Source organism: Rattus norvegicus, chromosome X (assembly GCF_036323735.1).
Source record: "Rattus norvegicus strain BN/NHsdMcwi chromosome X, GRCr8, whole genome shotgun sequence".
In the NCBI taxonomy this organism is placed as follows: domain Eukaryota; kingdom Metazoa; phylum Chordata; class Mammalia; order Rodentia; family Muridae; genus Rattus; species Rattus norvegicus.
Window position 1 is genome coordinate 58,231,497 of NC_086039.1, and position 7,347 is coordinate 58,238,843.

The window sequence follows — 7,347 nt, forward strand, 5'->3', positions numbered from 1 at the left end:
TTTCTAATGTGCATTAGATCAGAATTAATTTTGTATAGAGTGATCAGGGTGCCAAAAAATGTAATTTTTAAGCACAATAAAATTTATTAGTTTGTTTTGAATCAGAAAAAAAAAAAAGAAAAAGAGAACAAGAGTGAAGGAGGATAAACAAAAAGAGGAATTTCTTTATAGAAGCTGAAAATCCAGGGAGGAAACAGATATCAAAGAAGAAAGTACTCACTGAACCAAGGGAAACAGAAATCAGACATAGAATCACCCCAAACACAGATTCCTAGGTGGAAGCATGAGAACACAATAATAGCCAGGGTAGTATGTTTCCACTAGAGCATAACTAGTGACTACAACTGTCCCTAGATATTGCAACAGAACTGAAACACAAGAAAAAAGACTTTAAAACCAACTATATGAACATGATAGAGGTTCTTAAGCATAAGCACAATAAATCCTTTAGAGAAATGGAGGAGAACCAAAAGAACACTTGAGGGAAATAAATACTTTCTTGAAGAAGTCCAAGAAAAGACAAATACTTGAAGGAAACAAATAATAATATTCAAGACATGAAAATTGAAATAAAAGCAATAAAGAAAGCAAAAAATAAGGTAATTTTGAAAATGAAATATCTAGAAATGTAAACAGGAACTAGAGAGTTAAGCTTCACCAACAGAATCAAATTTATGGGAGATAATCTCAGGCATTGAAGATGCAATAGAATAAATGACATATCAGTCAAAGAAAATGTTAAACATAATATACTCCTGAAAGTAAACCAAGGAAATGTAGGAAATTATGAAAAGACCAATCCTGTAAATAATAGGAATAAAGGAAGAAGAATAATACCAGTTCAAAGGCCCAGAAAACATTTTCAATAAAATCCCAGAAGAAAAATTTTGCAACTTAAAGAAGGAGATACCTATAAAGGTACAGTAAGCATACAGAATAGCAAATAGAGTGTACTGGAAAAGAAAGTCCACTCACTTCATAATAATTAAACTCCAAACATTCAGAAAAAAGAAAAATATTAAAAGCCTAAAGTTGTAGGCTTATATATTTAATATCTTTTAGAATAAGTGCATTTAAATGATTTAATCTTCCATATAACACACCACCCACGAGAGGTAGTAGAATTGAAGGGTTAACAAAGCAAAGTAGGATGGAAACCTATTTAGCAATAGTTCTTTGGAGCAAATCCAATTTGTGTTGTCAGGATATCAATTCAGATCACATGAAAAAGCAGTGGTAGCTAAATTCACTTGCAAAAACAATTCATGGATCTGTAATGGCAGTTCAATTCAGAAGAAACTGCCAGACGTTGTCTGTTGGCTCAAATCCACTGAAGTGGCAAGAAGCCAGTCACTACAACAGATGACCAGCAAAGACTGCAAAGATGAATCAATACCACACTTGTCATCAGCAAAATCTGGTGTCATGAAAGCCCAAGGAAGACCAGCAAAGAGTGGCAAAGTAAACCAATTCCACACAGAGTTGTCTACTCTCTGTTGAGTTATATTTATACCATTTTAAATTATGCTCCTTCCAGAAAAGTACCATGTATCTGTTCTCAGGAAAATATCTTCCTACTTGTCTACTTAATAAAAAAAAAACCTCTCATAAAACATTTTCCAGAAAAAAAAACTTCATATGACCTAATTGAGTCTCCAAAGAAATCAGGAAGTCTAAGTCAGCAAGGGGAAATGACCAAGGACCATAAAAACACATGTCTATTTTAATAAATCCTGAGTTTTCAACGAAACTTTAAAAGCCAGCAGGATCTAGACAGATTTTCTGCAGAGTATAAGAGACCACAGATGCCAGCCCGGATTAATATGCCAAATAAAATTTTCAATTGCCATAAATGTAGAAAACAATTTTCATGTTAAATATTTCATGGTAAAATCAATTTTAAGCAATATGTGCTTACAAATCCAGTATTTCAGAAGGTAGTAGAAGGAAAACAAAAACCAAACAACAGAAGGTAATTTCACACATGAAAACATAGGAAAGAAATATTCTTATATTAGGAAAACCAAAAGAAGGGAATTCCCCCTTCTCTCTCTCTCTCTCTCTCTCTCTCTCTCTCTCTCTCTCTCTCTCTCTCTCTCACACACACACACACACACACACACAAACACAAACATACACATTACCACTACCACTAAAACAACAAAATAACAGGAATTAACAATTAGTTTTCATTGATATATCTCAATATCAATGACCACAATCCATAATAAAAGGCCTATATTAACAAGATGAATGAAGAAAATATTACATGTCCTTTTACTGAGTACAAGAAATACATATAAATTTCAAGGATATACATTACCTCAGAGTAAACGATTGAAAACATACATATTTTAAGCAAATGAACCTAACAAACAAGCTTATATAGCCATTTCAATATTTAATAAAATAGAGGTGAAGCCAAAATTAATAAAAGAGATGGGGAAGGAAACAGCATAGCCACCAAAGGAAAAACAAACAAAAATATAAAACAAAAAATAAACAAATATCAACAATAAATACCAAAAATCTAAAAGTATTGCTGGAGGTTATCACCATTCATGATTTCAAGCTATGCTAAAGAGCTATAGTAATAAAAATACCATGCTATTGACATAAAAACACTCACATTCATCAATGGAATCTATTTGAAGACTCAGACATAAATTCACAAGAAGACAAAAATACACAATGAAAAAAAGGAAAGAAAGAAAGCATCTTCAGCAAAAGGTGACAGTCTAACCAGATGTTGACATGTAGAAGATTGAAAATAGATTCATATCTATCACTCTGTACAAAACTCAAGTCCAAGTAGATCAAAGACCTCAAAATAAATCAGACACATTGAACCTTTTAGAAGAGAAAGTTAAGAATATCCTTGAACATATTGATATGGGAGACAACTTTCTGAACAGAACACCAATAGTGCAGATATGAAGACTGACAATTAATAAATGAAACTTTATGAAGTTTGTAAGATTCTGTGATGCAAATGATACCGTAAATTGAGCAAAGAGGCAGCCTACAGTATATAAAAATATTTTTACCAACTCTAATAGAGTTCTAATGTCAGTCTACATCTGATAAAGTTATAATAACCAAAATATATGAAGATCTCATCAAATTATATACTAAAAGTCAAATAATCCAATTAAAAATACGGTACATACCTAAACATAATTCTCAATAATGGAATCTGAAAAAAGCTTACAAACACTTAAAGAAATGTCCAACAACATCCTTAGCAATAAGAGAAATAGAAATCAATCCTACTTTGAGATTCTATCTTCCACCTGTTATAATGACTATGATCAATAGCACAAATGAACAGTTCATGCTGATAAGGATGTAGAACAAGGGGAACAGTCTTCCATCATTGGTGGGAGTGAAAATTTCTAAAGCCATTATGGAAATCAATGCTGCAGGATCCTGCCATACCACACCCTTGGGCATATACCCAAAATACTCTCAATCCTATAAACAAGGACCCATGTTCCACTACATTCATTACAGCTTCTTCCATAATAACCAGAAACTCTAAACAATGTAGGTATCCTTCAATGGTGTATGGATAAAGAAATTGTGGTATATTCGCAAAATGGAGCATTTCCATCAGTTAAAAAAATAACATCATGGAATTTGCAGGCAAATTATGGAACTAGAAGAAAATCACCCTGAGTGAGGTAACCCAGTTCACAAAGGACAAATATAGTATGTATTTATAAGTGAATACTAGTTTTTAAGTAAATGATAACAAAGCTAGAACTAATAGACTAGATATGTTAGTTAAAAAGGAGGGCTCTAGGAGGTGGGAATGCACGAATCTCCCTGAGAAGGAGAAGAGAATGAATTCTGAGGATAAATTGATTGAGGACAGATGGGGACATGTGAAGGAGGGATCAGGTTGGAGGTGATGTGGGAGGACACATTGAACATACAGTTGGATCTGAAAACCATTGGGGAGTGTGTAAGGCTAATGCATTAGAAACTTTCTGGTATTAATAAAGGTGACCATAATAAACACTCATAATAATGGAGAATAGAAAGTCTTTACTGTCAATCTTTTATAGCCAGGCAAGGCTTCCAATGGTGAAACTGGGTTAAATATTTTGAGTTGTTGGTTGAGTTGTTTGTTTTTACCCTCAGAAAACTAAAACCAGGAACCCATTGCCAAGGACAGCTTGTACGCAGGTTACTGAACTTCAAGATGGTTGAGCTGATCTAGGCTTGGAGTCTTCACTCCTAGATTCTAGTCTCTGGCTTGATAAGGTACTCTGTAGGCTACAGAAACAGAAACTTGTCACCAACCCAGCCACAAACTATCTACAATCTGTCCTACCCACAAAACGTGCAGGTGCAATGGTGGTACAAACATGTGGGAGTGGCCAACTAATGATTGGTACAATTTGAGACTCACAACATTTGTGGGAGTCCATACTCTACCCTGTTGAGATAGCCAGAAATGGGACAGTTGATAGCTTATACACCTAGGGTAGGACCAAACCACTACCCGCAAAAGATAAATGATCCCTAATGATATTCTGCTATACACATAGGTTGATATTTTGTCTAGTCATCATCAGATAGGCTTCCCCTGTCAGAACACAAAAGTAACTTTAGAGTCGCACAGGAAGACATTATGGAGAGAGAGAGAAAGAGAGAGAGAGAGAGAGAGAGAGAGAGAGAGAGAGAGAGAGAGAGAGAGAGAGAGAGAGATTTTTTAAATTGGAGGTCTCCATCACGATCCTCTGCTTGAAGATCAGGGTACTCCACCGAAAAGTAGGGGAAGTTTATAGAAATCCTCGTGGATACAGGACACCATAACATGGTTCACTCTGTTAACTAAGGAGGGCTCAGGGCTCAGAGAGACTGAATAGGCAATCACAGGGCCTTCACATGTCTGTACCAGGTCCTCTGCATATATTATGGCTGTTAGCTTAATGCCCTTCAGAGACTCCTAACAATGGGAGCAGGGGTATTTTTGGCTCTTTTGCTTGTTCTTGGGACTCTTCCTCCTGCTAGGTTGCCTTGTCTTATCTTGATATGGGGATATTTAACTTGTCTTACGTTATTGTCTTCTCTACTCTGTAGCTGTCATCTCATGGAGGTCTGCTCTCTTCTGAAATGGATCTAGAGGGAAAGTACATCTGAGAGACAGGGAAAGTTATGGAAGCTAAGAGTAGTAGGGGAAGAGTAGTGAATGATGAATAGTGTTCTCAAAATAAGTACATTTGCATTCCCTAAATATACCGCATATTTGTTTTTATTTTAAAACCATTCACACTTTACATATACAGTACATGATAAGGATAAATAAAATGCTTTGTAATAATAGAAATACACAGATCAACATTGAATTTTCAGTTGCAATGAGCCAATATATAAAAATTTTGAAAAAAAACCTAGTGAAATATTTTGTTTATGTCACATTTAATTAGCTACAAATGATACATTTAATGTCTTTCTGTTTAAAGTCATTACAGTCTTATATACAGTATCATTTTTAGCAGAAACAAAGATACACAAAATCTAGAATTATTATAAAGAAATAGAAATTGCAGGAACTGCAGTCAATTATAAAACACTCAAATGATTGATTTTCAAGATAGCACATGGTAAAACTCATTTGGAACATTTTGAAATCTATTCACAGCATTACCTAGATTCATCTTTGCTTAAGAAATTGGAAAGTGTGTGTACGCTTATTGTGAGGCTCCCGTATCTACTCTGTCACAGGGCTCAGACACACTCTGTCACAGGGCTCAGACACTTGGGGAGGCAAGTCATAGCAAGTTTGACCACATTTACCCCATGCCACTGCTGCAAGGTGGGTATCAGGCCATAGTCACTGGACACTGCTCTGTGGGTGAAGAAGCACAGTCTGGGAGATGGAGACAGCTTCTGCTCTGTAGGCAAAAGCCTTCTCTGTGCCTTTCCACAGCATATCCCAATGTTTTGTTTTGTGTTTCCTGTTGTCTACAGGGAACACCCTGTGGACAAAATTTTATTCTTTATAGAAACAAAGTCATTCCCCAGCACCCTCCCTCTTTACCCATAGCAAAAATAAATAGTTGCTCCCTCCATAGGGGTGACATCAGTCCAGGGATGGGGGTCCAGCAGAGATGAAAACCTTGCTGGAAGGCCTTAGTTCTGGTTCCTAGAGTCTGCTGTCATCCTCCTCCTCCTCAGACTCTGGCAGGTCATCTTTCATCTGTTGGAATCTCCATGACTGGGCACCCCACACGTATTTGATGGTCACTTTGTATTCAGCCATCTCATACCCAGACAGCTTCAGGACACAGGCCTGCTCTGGGGTCAGCACGTCACCCTCGTTGCATACTTCATAGTCAGACAGAAGGATCACCACAACTTTCTTGAGGGCATTGGGCAGACCCAGCTGCCTCAGTTGTGGCTCCATGGAACAAGGGAACTGCTTCACCAGCCCTCGATCCAGGCTCACAGTTAAAATTGCTTTGTTCCTCACATGAGCAAAATCCATTTCTGTATACTTTGTGAACCATTCATTCATCTCCTTTGTGTGATTGGTAAAAAGGAACCCAACTTCACCTCTCAACTTCTTACTGACATAGGTTGTCTTTGTATTCATCAGATGGGCTTCGAACCAAGGTGTGTTTGTCAAAGAACATATGGCTGTGCTTCCAGGCATTCTGAATGACCTTCAGCTTGCTGTTCCTCATGTTGACCACAGAGATGATGAAAAGGTATTTGTAGGTGTCCACACATTTCTGAAGCTCTTCTATCAAGTTCTGCTTCAGTTCTAAGTCTTTCTTGGCAGTTTTTCTTAAGGAAACTTTCTTGTCTCACTTGGATTTCAGCATCGCCCTAAGGCCAGTCCATAATTTTATTTTTTTATTTATTTATTATTTTATTAGTTATATTTCTTTACTTACATTTTAATTGTTATTCCCTGTCCCGGTTTCCTGCCCATAAGCCCCCCATCTTTTCCCCTCCCCGATATGTGTATTCCCCCATGCATCCCCCTTAATAGCCCCCCATATTCCCCTGCACTGGGGATGCAACCTTTGCAGGACCAAGGGCTTCCCTTCCACTGGTGCCCCAACAAGGGTATTCTCTGCTACATAGTTTTAAAGTGTTTATTGTCATGGCGGAAGTTGGATGATTAAGATCTTATGCCACTTCTCAGGGTGGGCCTGAGATTAAATACCTTTTGCAGGGTGGAGTGTCTGGGAAGGAAAGGTTATTGACTAAGCCTCCAGGCCTTTAGGTTCCTCAGTATAACGGAGATCTTTCTTCAGCATACATGACCACAGGTCATGTCCTCTACCTATTGCAGGACTTGGGGTGTTGCCCTTATGTGACTGATGG

General features: G+C 37.1%; 1 pseudogene; it reads right to left on the reverse strand.

The window, feature by feature from the left end:
- Window positions 1-6,157: 6,157 nt before the first annotated feature.
- On the reverse strand, window positions 6,158-6,839 carry Mrto4-ps6 (mRNA turnover 4, ribosome maturation factor, pseudogene 6; annotated as a pseudogene).
- Window positions 6,840-7,347: the final 508 nt, after the last annotated feature.